Consider the following 12,482-nt stretch of genomic DNA (forward strand, 5'->3'; position numbering starts at 1 on the left):
ATCTGAATTGTACAATAAATATTTGACTTCTTCTTAATTATGTGTTCTTAATTCTTGTTTTAATATTCCAGGATACTGATTCAAGTTAATGCTCTTATTCAGAGGAAGAAAAGACCCTGTTTAAGAGTAAATTTGTAGTAAATAAGCAAAGTTGATTGCACGCCTAGAGATAGGGTGATAAGATTTTGTCGGATTAGGGTGAAACCTAATAAGGGGATCCATAGATCGAGTTAATGCAGCACTAGGGCGTTAATTAGAAAGAGATTTCAATTAATCAACCTAGGGTTAGACGTTCTTAGTCTCAAGAAAGATAATAGTATAGCTTAGGGATTTCTACGGATCAAGTCAAATGAAAAAATCGTTTGATTCAGAGTCAAATAACAAGTGAAGTCTAGGTGGATTTTTCCTTGGGTATTGTCTTAATAAATCAAATTTTCCCAAAAGTTTTTCCCCAATTTCTCCTGTGCATCCTTAGTTTAGCTAATTAATTTAGATAACCAAACCCCTTAATTTTTAGGCTAGATAATAAAAAGGAAGTACTTACTAGTACTCTTGGTTCCTTTGGGTTCAACAATCCATCTTGCTAAAGTTATACTACTGTTCGATAGGTACACTGGTCTTCATCATGATAATAGTTAGTTTCAAGAACGATTAGTTATAAATCTTTAAAACCTGTCGCGAATATCACGTATCAAGTTTTTGGCGCCGTTGTCTGGGAACTAGAATATTAGGAACACTAGATTTTTATTACTTTAGCCATTCTACTTTATTTGCAATTTAAAGTTTTATTTTCTTTTCTAATTTTTCTTTTATTCGTTCCTGGCAGGTTTTTATAGTGTATGACTAGAAGAAACTCGTCGGGACCATTACTGTTTGATAGTGAGATCAATTGCACAGTTCGCAGAAACCTAAGAGAAATAAGGGGAAGCGTACAATACACAGAGGAAGAACAAGAGGACGATACTTCAACCACAACCGAGAAGATGGCTGAAAACCAAGAAAATTTGCTACCTCCTGCGATTGCTGCTAATCAGAATCCTGCTCCACGTACTATGTATGATTATGCTAAACCTTCTTTTACAGGAATTGAATCGAGCATAGTTAGGCCTGCGTTGCTACAAATAATTTTGAACTGAAACCTAACACCATTCAAATGATCCAACAGTTTGTTCAGTTTGATGGCTTTTAGGACGAGGATCCCAACGCTCACTTGGAAAATTTCTTAGAGCTTTGCAACACTTTTAAAATCAATGGTGTTTCTGATGATGTCATTTGCCTTCGGTTGTTTCCCTTTTCGTTGAGGAATAAGGCTAAACAATGGTTGAACTCATTACCACGAGGGTCAATCACTACTTGGGAACAAATGACTGAAAAGTTTTTATTAAAATATTTTTCGCTAGCTAAAACAGCCAAATTACGTAATGATATCTCATCTTTTTGCAGATGGATTTAGAAACACTCTACGATGCATGGGAGAGATACAAGGATCTATTGAGAAGGTGCCCTCACCATGGGTTACCACTCTGGTTATAGGTTCAAACGTTTCACAATGGCCTGAATCCTTCGACTCAACAGATGATTGACGCAGCTGCTGGCGGAACAATCAATAATAAGACACCTGAGGTTGCTCATGAATTTATAGAACAGATGTCACTGAATAATTATCAGTGGCAAGTCATAAGGACAAAACCAACGAAAATAGTCGGTGTTTTTAACGTCGATTCGGTCACCATGCTCTCTAATCTGGTAGAACTTTTGAATAGAAAAATTAATGGTTTTCTTGGTTCTTCATAGGTGTACCCAGTAATGCAGTGCGAAGCAAATGGAGGTGGATCCAGCAATTTAGAATACCCACCCTATGGCCACAACATGGAGAACGAGTAGTTAAATTACATGGGTAATAATCCTTGATCTCAAAATAATCTTTATAGTAATACTTACAATGTAGGATAGAGGAACTACCCAAATTTCTCATGGGGAAGCCAAGAGAATTAGAGACCACCACCACCTTCCGGCTTCGAACAACAACCTTACCAGTAAGAGAAAAAGCTGAACCTTGAGGAGATGCTAGCAAAATTCATCTCGGTGTCAGAAACTCTTTTCTAGAATACCGAGACAGCATTTAAAAATCAACAAACATCGATCCAAGGGATCGAAACTCAGATAGGTTAGCTCACTAAATTGATATTTGAACGACCACAAGGTAGCCTGCCGAGTAACACTGAATCTAACCCAAGGGAGCAACTCAATGCAATTACCATTCAAGATGAGGAAGCGTTAGTTGCACCTGAACTAGAACCGAGGCAAGAAACTGTGGTAAGTAGAGGTAAAGGTAAGGTGGACCACAATGACCAGAAATCAGTAAGTAAAGAGGACAAACCTCATGTGCCATACCCTAAGGCGACAAGGAAAGACCGCACAGATGAACAATTCGATAAATTCCTTAAATTATTAAAGAAGTTACACATTAACTTACTGTTTATTGAAGCTCTTTCGCAGATGCCAAATGCAGTCAAATTCCTAAAGGAGCTTTTAACAAATAAGCGAAAGTTGGAAGAGGCATCGCATGTGGAGCTAAATGCGGTTTGCTCAGCCATACTATAGAATAAGCTGGACAACAAATTAAAAGATCCAGGGAGTTTTACAATTCCCTGTTTAATTGGTAGCCTAGATGTTAATAATGCTTTGGCTGATTTAGGGGCTAGTATAAATGTTATGCCTTACAAAATGTTTAAGCAACTAGGTCTTGGGAAACCCAAACAAACTAGGATGAGTATTCAATTAGCCGATAAAAAATTAGATTTCCTAAGGGGATTATTGAAGATGTACTCGTTAAAATTGACAAATTTATATTCCTAGTTGATTTCGTTATTCTAGACATAGAGGAGGATAGCAACGTTCCTTTAATTTTAGGGGGGCCCTTTTTAGCAACCGCTAAAACAATAATTAATGTTGGCACAGGTGAACTCACACTTCGTGTAGGAGACGAAACAATCACCCTTCAAGCTCACAATATGAGAAACACATCAAAAATTGAAGATGGTTGTATAAATCATTCTACTAAAACTGACCATGTAGTGCAACCTACTTTGTAGGAAATAAGTTCGAAGAACCTACATGAGCCATGTTCAAGCAACAACAAAGGACCTATCTATGAAGAATGAAAGCTACAAATCAAGGAACTAGATGAATGGCGGACACATAAACCGAGGACACACGATAAACCAAAACCATACCATGATGAGCTCAATGTTGCACCAAATCAACTTAAGGTTGGAGACAAAGTACCACTAGATGCAGCAGACCCTCGCATTGGAACTTCTGAACCTAATGGAGCAATCCCTCTTCCGGTACTCAATATTTTCCCATATGGTACAGTCGAGGTAATTCATCCCAAATTCGACACTTTTAAGGTAAACAGTACTCGTCTTAAACCTTATGTTGATAAAATTGATAGCATGGGTGAGGAGTACAAACTCCTCACACCACCATGACCATGCACCAAAAAGGTAAGTCGAGCTTAGACTATAAATAAACGCTTCTTGGGAGGCAACCTGAGCATTAACGATGTTAACTTCTTTAAAAATTTTAGTTTTAACATCTAATCACTAACTGGGTCATTGAAACACAAGTTCTCTAATCCACACGGCAGGGCACACGGGCGTGCCTTAGGCCATGCCCACACCATGAGAGGAGACACGGCCGTGTGATACGGCTGTGTGAAAATAGGGAAAAAATATTCCTTAGCACAGTATGCGATAAGTGGCCACGGCCGTGCGACATGGCTGTGGGCGAGTCTTTCAAACCAACACAGGCATGCGACACGCCTGTGTCTAGGAACCGTGGTTGAAACTGAGAATTTAGCACCGGCGTGCGACACGCCTATGCCCACCACCCTTGCTCAAGACTGATAAAACAACACAGATGTGGGAGAAGCGAACGAAGTAGGACACGGTCGTGCGACACAGCCGTGTACACCAACATGCCCAAAGAGCACAGGCGTGTACGAGTTTCAAACGCGCCCAAATTTAAAAAATTGTAAAACACACGGGCAAAAATTAGGACACACGGGCGTGCCCCACGGCCGTGTGCCCAAAAATCTATATAAACCCCTCACTATTCATCATCCGCCTCCTCAAAATCCCTAACCCTAGCCGCTGCAACTTCACACGCCCTACCTGCCATGCCCGTGCGCCAACTAAAACACCATTTTCGATGATCCAAAGCTCCTCCCTCTTGCGTTTGTTCATTTTTTCCCTCTATTTTCTTCATTCTTTTACTTATTTCATGATATTTTGTTTTATTTTGAGCAAATAATCATATTTATCATGATAGAAATTTGCAATGTTAGTCAATACATTTTGCTGCATTTATCCATTTTTCTTGTTTCCATAGATTTCATGCTTACCCATATGTATTCATTCACTAGATATTTTCGTTAGCATTACTCTCGTAGTCCTTTTCATAGTAATGACGTACTTTGTCTGATTGGGTTTATTTTTTTATTTTTTTAGCATAGTTGTTCTTTCGTACTTGACTTCTAAGAAATATCTCTATTAGTTTTACCATGTATATTTTTCCAAGCTATTGTTGATGAGTAATTTTATTTTTATTCCGACTTGTCATTGCAGGTATACTATGTCAACCTCACGTGGCAAGAAGATCGCCATCCCCACTTCGAAAAAAAGGAAAAGAGCAATGTCCTCCTCGGGTCCTACTGCTGAGATCTGTCATCCTTTCCTCCGGCTCTCCTTGGGACCCCAGAAGGAACTATTTTAGATATTATAGGCCCGACCCTTAGGTGTAGGCCGCTGCATTGACTGGGCCGCACTTGAACAAATTCAGATGGCTGACGCGATCCGAGCCCTCCTGACAACTGAACCATAGGGGCTCTTCTTTGAGATCATCGAGCCAACATAATTCGAGCTCGTGATGGAACTCTGCTCGACCTTCCATCTTCAAGTCATCATGACAAACTTCGACGATCCTGGAACGGTCCAGTTCCGCCTTGGTGGCCTAGTGCGCCAGTTGAGCGTACAGGAGTTTGGAATTGCAATAGGCTATACACGAAGGAGTTCATGGATGAAAACCAACTCGACACCCTCCATCACCACATCCACTACTCTCCCTCAAAGTGTTGGAAGGACCTCATCCTTGTCTCGGCCACCTATGATCCTAGCCGCTCTAAGGCATCAGCCCTAGCCCTATCCCTGCAATACCTACATGCCATCTTGGCCCACACTCTGATAGGACGGCGAGAGAGCACCGGTGTCGTCAACACTCACGATGCCTATTTCTTGTGGAGCATGGTGAATGCGCACGTGCCATCAAACGGAGCGACATAAGAGAGGAGCCATCTCTATTGGGCCCTATGATACTCGATTGGCTCGGCACTTTGGGCTCCTTAACACAGTGGCACAATCATCCTCCCCCACTCTCATCAGCTAGATGTGTGACAACCCGAATTAGGGCCTAATCAGAATAGTGGTTTCGTGACCACAAATCTGAGATAGAAATAATTGTTTTATAATTATTTTGGGGTTTATGATATGATTTCATGATTGTGTGAAAATTTCATGATGAAATTCTATGCCTAAAGTGCTTAAATTGAAAGTAGGGACTAAATCGAATAAGTTGCAAAATTTGCATCCCGGAAGTTTTTAGTATGAAATTGTTTTGGAATATTAATTAGGAGGTCTTAAATAGCAATTTGACCAATTTTAAGTTCATGGACAAAATTAGGACATGGAAGGAATTTTTGAAAGTTTAGTAAGGAGGGGCATTTTGGTCATTTGGATATTAAATGAAATAAAATGGGAAAAATAACACAAAATTGATCATCATCCTCCTTAGTTGCTGCCGAGTTCTCCTCTCTCCATAGCTAGGGTTTCTTCAATTTTCAAGCTCCATAGTAAGTGATTCCAAGCCTCGTTTTAATGTTCTTTACGTTTTGGAATCCGGAAGCTCGATTAAGCTTATGCTAGTAATAATTTAACCTAGGGTTCATATTTGGAAAAATACCCATAGGTGAAATTTGTGTATTTTGATGTTTTATGATAGAATATGAGGTTTTAAATTATGTTAAATAACTTGTGCTACTCGGTTTTAAGTGAAAACGAGTAAAACGGCATAATCGGTAAAAATACCTATTGTTCATAACTATATGATAGAGTGAGAATTTGATGTTGTTGTAGAAGAGAAAATGTTCAGCATATCATAAAATATAAGAATAAGGGCTGAAATTAAATTCCAGAGCCTAGGGGCAAAATTGTAATTTTGTAAAGTTAGGGGCAAAATGTAATTTTTCCATGATGTGATTTTGGATTGAAATAAATAGTATGAGTATTAAATGAGCTAAATGTGTTATTATAGATCAAGAAAGACGCGAATTGATCTCGAGCAGGGAAGGAAAAAGTTTTGGACTAAATTGCAAAATTCCCACATTTTGCACCAAGGTAAGTTTGTATGTAAATATTACAATAATTTCATGTACATTCTTATATTTCAGCCTATTATATAAATATACTAGCTGATGTTAAAATATAAATCGACTATTGGAAGAATGGAAATAAATATAGAGAGAGATCCGGTTGAACATTGGAGAGATCGAATGAAATAGAGGGCGTAGCTAGGTCACATGTATGATGCAGAGTACACATCGTGCGTACAAGAAAGCTACGAGACACCCTGTAGTAGCTAGGTCACATGTGTGATACGAGATGTATCCCATGTAGACAAGAGAGCTACGTGAAAGATAAATGTAGCTAGGTCGCATGCGTGATTCCAAGTGAAGGACACCATGTAGACAAGAGAGCTACGTGAAAGATAAATGTAGCTAGGTCGCATGCGTGATTCCAAGTGAAGGACACCATGTAGACAAGAGAGCTACGAGACAAATCGGTTAGGTCGCATGAGTGGTACTAAGTGTTCACCATGTGTACAAGAGAGCCGAACTAAGCGAAGTATGATGGTGGGGTGTGTCTTTGAAACCATTAAATATCGAGGATTGATCCGAATTGTTCAACGGGATGGTTTTGTGGTGATATTGTGGTTTGGACCTACACTTATGGTGAATGAAATGTGGTGAAAATGATTTGTGGTATATACATATATAAGATAAAATGAGGTTAGCATAAAGAATGTGTGAAAGAGTGAAATTAGCATTAAAACTGTTTTTAGATGGTAGCAGTAACGTGATTTTGAAAAATCACCAAAAATAGGAAGAATATAATTAGAGGTTGAATGAGATGTGAAATTAAAGTTTAATGAGTCTACTTTCATATAAAAGAAACAGAGCAAGCAAAGGAATTCTATATTTTGAGATATTTACAATTGTATGTGACTTGCTCAGGATGAATACGTGATCCCCTGTTCCAACTTTGAAAAATCATTAAAAATTGTACAAAGAAAATTAAGAAATATAGTTTACATGCATAAATTCCTTATTCAGACTAGTTTTAAATGAAATAGACTTCAGGGTTGTTTGAATTGTGTACTGAGAGAAATTCAATTCGTAGTGAACAGAGGTCAGATCAGTCGAGCTGTGTAACAGGGGAAATTTTAACTTATAAACTGTACTAATCGGATGAACCAAAAATTATTGAAAAAAATTATCAAAAAGCTTTATGACTCTAGATTCAGGGAAATTTTACGGATTTGAATTTCGAGTTTTGTAACTCGAGTTATGATTTATTTAGTGAATATGACGCAGCAGAGACAGCTTAATCAAAGTGGAATGAATAGTGAAGTTAAAGTAGATATACTTGAATTGTTGTGTAAACATGTTAGATTCTTTAATTAGCATTTACATACTTACTTACTAAGCTATAAGCTTACTTTGTTTCTCTCTTTTGTCTTATAGTGTCCTTCGGCTTGCTCAGGAGTTAAGGATCGTGAAGATCTACCCGCACTATCATACTTTAGGGTATTTGAACTAAACGTTTTGAATTATGGCATGTATAGTAGGCTTAATTATTTTGTTACGTCTCATATTTGTCTAGGTTTAAAATATTAGTTACAATACTCGACCAGCTACTTTGTACAAGCCATTAAAGTTGGCTAATATTGTTCAAGACATATATTATACGATGCACTATCAAATTGGATGACATATTTATATCTTGGTTATGTTTAATGGTATGTGTTATGTTCTGGTAATACCTTGTATCCTGTTCCGGCGACGGTAACGGGTAAGGGGTGTTACAAGATGTCCCCACAGGGCATATCGAGCATGCTACATATGAGGATGATCGAGAAACGACATGGCACCTACCCTCCTCGGTACCGCCTCATCTAGTCCACCGAGGAGGAGGACCCAGAGGACATTACTGATGATGTCTCTCCACGTCATGAGTGTAACACCACAAATCCGGCCTGGAAGTTTGGCTCGAATTTGGCGTGTCACATTGAAGTGCTTTTCAAAAACCATGTTTCCATTAAAAACCCTTCTTAATAATTAAAAACTTGTATCCTTGTTAAACCTTGTTAGAAAACCTCTGCTGAATAACATTCTTAACAACTTTGTAAAAAAAAATCCTGGCAGCTGCGGAAGCTTAATTTAAAAACAATTATGGTTACGTGATGTTTTGAACAACAGTAATTGCTTTGGAAAACTGTGTTCTAATACTAGAAATTATAAGAACAATAAATAAAATTCCAAATTTGAAATCCATAAAATTGCAACGGCTTTACTACAACCCACATAAAACATTTAAAAGTAATAATCAAAATTGTAACATAAGCGATGTGTGTGGCTTCCTCCGAGCCCTCGTAGCTCGATCCGTCTAAGGTTGGAAATTACGAAAGGTTAATAAGCGGGTGAGTTTACGAAAACTCAATGTGAAATCCCTACTATAAGCAGAGAACGATCGGTCATATAAAAGAATTAAAAGTCATTTGACCTTACTTATAGTTTCAGATATCAATTGGGCCTTAGCCCACTATAACAGACAAGATGTCGGATGGGCTTTAACCCATTACGAATAAGAAACATTATCATAACTAGAATCAGAATCAGAATCAGAATTAGAATCAAAATCAGGTGTCAGAATCAAAATCAAAACCAGAATCAGAATTAGGTAATGAGAATCGAATCGATGTCGAATATGTAATCGAATCGAGCGAGAATCAAAATTAGGTATGTAATCGAAATCGATATTAGGTAACGAAATCGAATCGAATCGATGTCGATGTGAATCGAATTAGAATCAGAATTAGGTGATAGAATCAGAATCAGAATGTGAATGCAATCCCAACCCAATCCAGCCGTATACACCCCCGTACCAACCTTACACCATGTGGGGAGACTACTCGACCCACCCAACCGCTACACACTACAGAAATTGCAGCGAGGCTGCCAGATATTGTGACAAAGTCACCAGAATGGATATATGTGGTGAAGCCACCAGATTGCAGCGAGGCTGCCAGAGCGCTTCCTCCATCAATATAACCCATATCCCATGCAATAGATATACATGTCATCGCATACAACATACAGAATAAGAATATCATGTCTATATTTGAATCAAACAATCACAGTCAAGTCATTCATATCACCAACATACATTCACAATCAAATCCGCCAACCACACAGTCCAAGTCAGTCACTTGCCCACAAGGGCAAAACAGTCATTTAACACCTTAGGGGCAAAATGGTAATTTTACCCCACAAGGTATCTCGGTAATTCCACCCTACAGGGGTATTTTAGTAATTTTACCCTACAGGGGTATTTCAGTAATTCTACCCTACAGGGGTATTGCGATAATTCTACCCTGTAGGGGTATTTCAGTAATTCTACCCTATAGGGGTATTTCGGTAATTCTACCCTACAGGGGTATTGCGATAATTCTACCCTACAGGGGTATTTCAGTAATTCTACCCTATAGGGGTATTTCGGTAATTCTACCCTACAGGGGTATTTCAGTAATTCTACCCTCTAGGGGTATTGCGATAATTCTACCCTACAGGGGTATTCCGATAATTCTACCCTATAGGAGTATTTCGGTAATTCTACCTTACAGGGGTATTTCAATAATTCTACTCTACAGGGGTATTCGGTAATTCTACCTTACTAGGGTATTTTAGTAATTCTACCCTACAAGGGTATTTTGGTAATTTTACAAACTAGAGGTGTTTTGGTAATTCTACCCTATAGGGGTATTTCAGTAATTTCATAATTGAGGGTAAAACGATAATTTTGTAAATCAAGGGTAAAATAGTAATTCTGTAAATCGAGGGTAAAACAGTAATTCTATAAATCGATGGTCCTTTGGTAATTTTTACAAGTCGAAGGTATTTCAGTAATTTTACAAATTAGGGGGTATTTTAGTTATTTTGTGAATTGAGGGTAAAATGGTAATTCTATAAATCGAGGGTACAACGGTAATTCTGTAAATCGAGGGTAAAACAGTAATTCTATAAATCGAGGGTAAAACGGTAATTCTGTAAATTGAGGGTAAAATGGTAATCCTATCTTATTTCAGTAATTTTACAAATCGAGGATATTTGGGTAATTTTATAAATCGAGGGTAAAACAGTAATTCTATAAATCGAGGGTAAAACAATAATTCTGTAAATCGAGGGTAAAATGGTAATTCTGTAAACATGGCGAGGGTAAAACGGTAATTCTGTAAATCGAGGGTAAAACGGTAATTCTGTAAATCGGGAGTACTTTGGTAATTTTACAAGTCGAGGGCATTTCAGTAATTGATAAACTAAAGTATTCTAAACATGGATAACAATACGAATGGGCCTAAAGCCTATTCTCGGCCCAAATGGGCCCTGCGCTCGTGTGGCCCTTTTAGCCCAAACCTAGCCACAGATATCGATTTACCTAGCCTAGTCCAATATTTACTACACAATCAAACAACTTATCCAATTGGGCCCGTAGGCCCATTGGGTCCACATGGCCTCTTTCGGCCCATCGCGGCCCGAAGTAGCCATCCAACAACAAGAGTAGTGATAAATACACACCTGATTGGAGACTGGAGTTAATCCACGCTCCGAGCACTCTTAATAACGCCCACCCAAACGAGCACGCCATAAAGCGAAAGGGATCAGCCAAGAAAGGTACCTTTACTCTCCTCATGGTTCTCTCTATTTAAAGCCAACTTCCTATCCACTCTTATGTTAGCTTCCCGATGTGGGATCCCTCCAACATCAGAGTTTAAATTCAACACCAACTCTTGCCGCCCCCTGTTAGCAAAATAAATGCTCTTTGCTTGCCATGGGATTCGAACCCATGCTCCCCTCAAATGCTCCACACGCCACTTGCCACTAAGCCATAAGGTTTTTTTGTGTCACAATTTCTCCAACAATATTCTTAAGGCCTACCTACTACACCCAGGGTTTGATTCACCTTAAACCAATTTTTTTGCTAGAGTCCAGGTTTAAACCTAGGACTTCTCCAACACTTCTCAACACACTTAACCACTAAAACAAGCCTTCATTAACGAAATTTGCATGCACAATAGAATATTATAAGCTGCCTTCAACCGCTCCCATGCTCAAGGCCCAAAACTTCTAGGCCCAAATTTAGGGTGTTACAATGAGGACCCACCATCTCAGACACCACCCATCCATCGTCCAGTTCATGCAGCGGCTTCATACTCTAACATCTCTGAGCACCTTACTCGATGTGAGCAACAGTGTTTTCAGCATTTTGATCACATTGATACTACTCTTCATCAGATTTGTCAGCACCTTCACATCTCATCGCCACCACCACCTCATGAACCATCCAGCGATGACGATGTTTAAAAACTTTTTATTTATTATTTATTATTTTCACTTTAAGTACTTTTTATTTCATTCTCCTTTAATATTAGTTTAATTTTAGTTTTTACAATTTTTATTTGCGGCTATTTCATTACGAGTAATTATGCTTCCTTATATTTCCTAAAGAGTTCCTGATTTTATCACAATCATAAGAAGCTCCAAAGCTCATCATCAAATAGGAACTAAAAACTCCACTGGCAAAGGTTCTCTATGGCTGCCATGTCTTGCTCGACCACGACCATAGCTACTACTAGATATAATATTCTTTTGGCACAGGACTTATGGACTAATGAACCTCTACCACCACCGGAGTATCCTCCTCCACTCTTATCATTGCCTTGGCCGATTATTCTCCATAACTCCAATTCAAGGAGTACATTCATCATTCAGGAAGTTTCACCTTTCTCCCTATCTTATGATTATATATCTATATTTTTCACTATATCCATCTTTGTACATTAAGGGCAATGGACATCTTATGTGTGGGGGGCTCTTTTATATCATCATTAAAAATCCCTGAATTTTGTCTTATACTCACGTGAATAACTCATATCACTATTAGAATGAATTTTAATTAATTTATGATTTTTATTGATATGTCTTGAATTAAAACATAAGCATTTATGCATTGATTGTTTAAACTTTAAGACATTAGGGAATCAAGCATGATAAGTTGATTTTTTGAAAATTAAAAAATTTTAAGTTG

General features: G+C 38.3%; 1 non-coding gene across 1 annotated transcript; it reads right to left on the bottom strand.

The window, feature by feature from the left end:
* Nucleotides 1–1,411: 1,411 nt before the first annotated feature.
* On the bottom strand, nucleotides 1,412–1,517 carry LOC128279640 (small nucleolar RNA R71). The gene has a single exon (XR_008269839.1). It is a non-coding gene; the product is annotated as a small nucleolar RNA R71 (small nucleolar RNA).
* Between the last annotated feature and the right edge of the window lie 10,965 nt (nucleotides 1,518–12,482).

This window comes from Gossypium arboreum, chromosome 8 (assembly GCF_025698485.1).
Source record: "Gossypium arboreum isolate Shixiya-1 chromosome 8, ASM2569848v2, whole genome shotgun sequence".
Lineage (NCBI taxonomy): Eukaryota > Viridiplantae > Streptophyta > Magnoliopsida > Malvales > Malvaceae > Gossypium > Gossypium arboreum.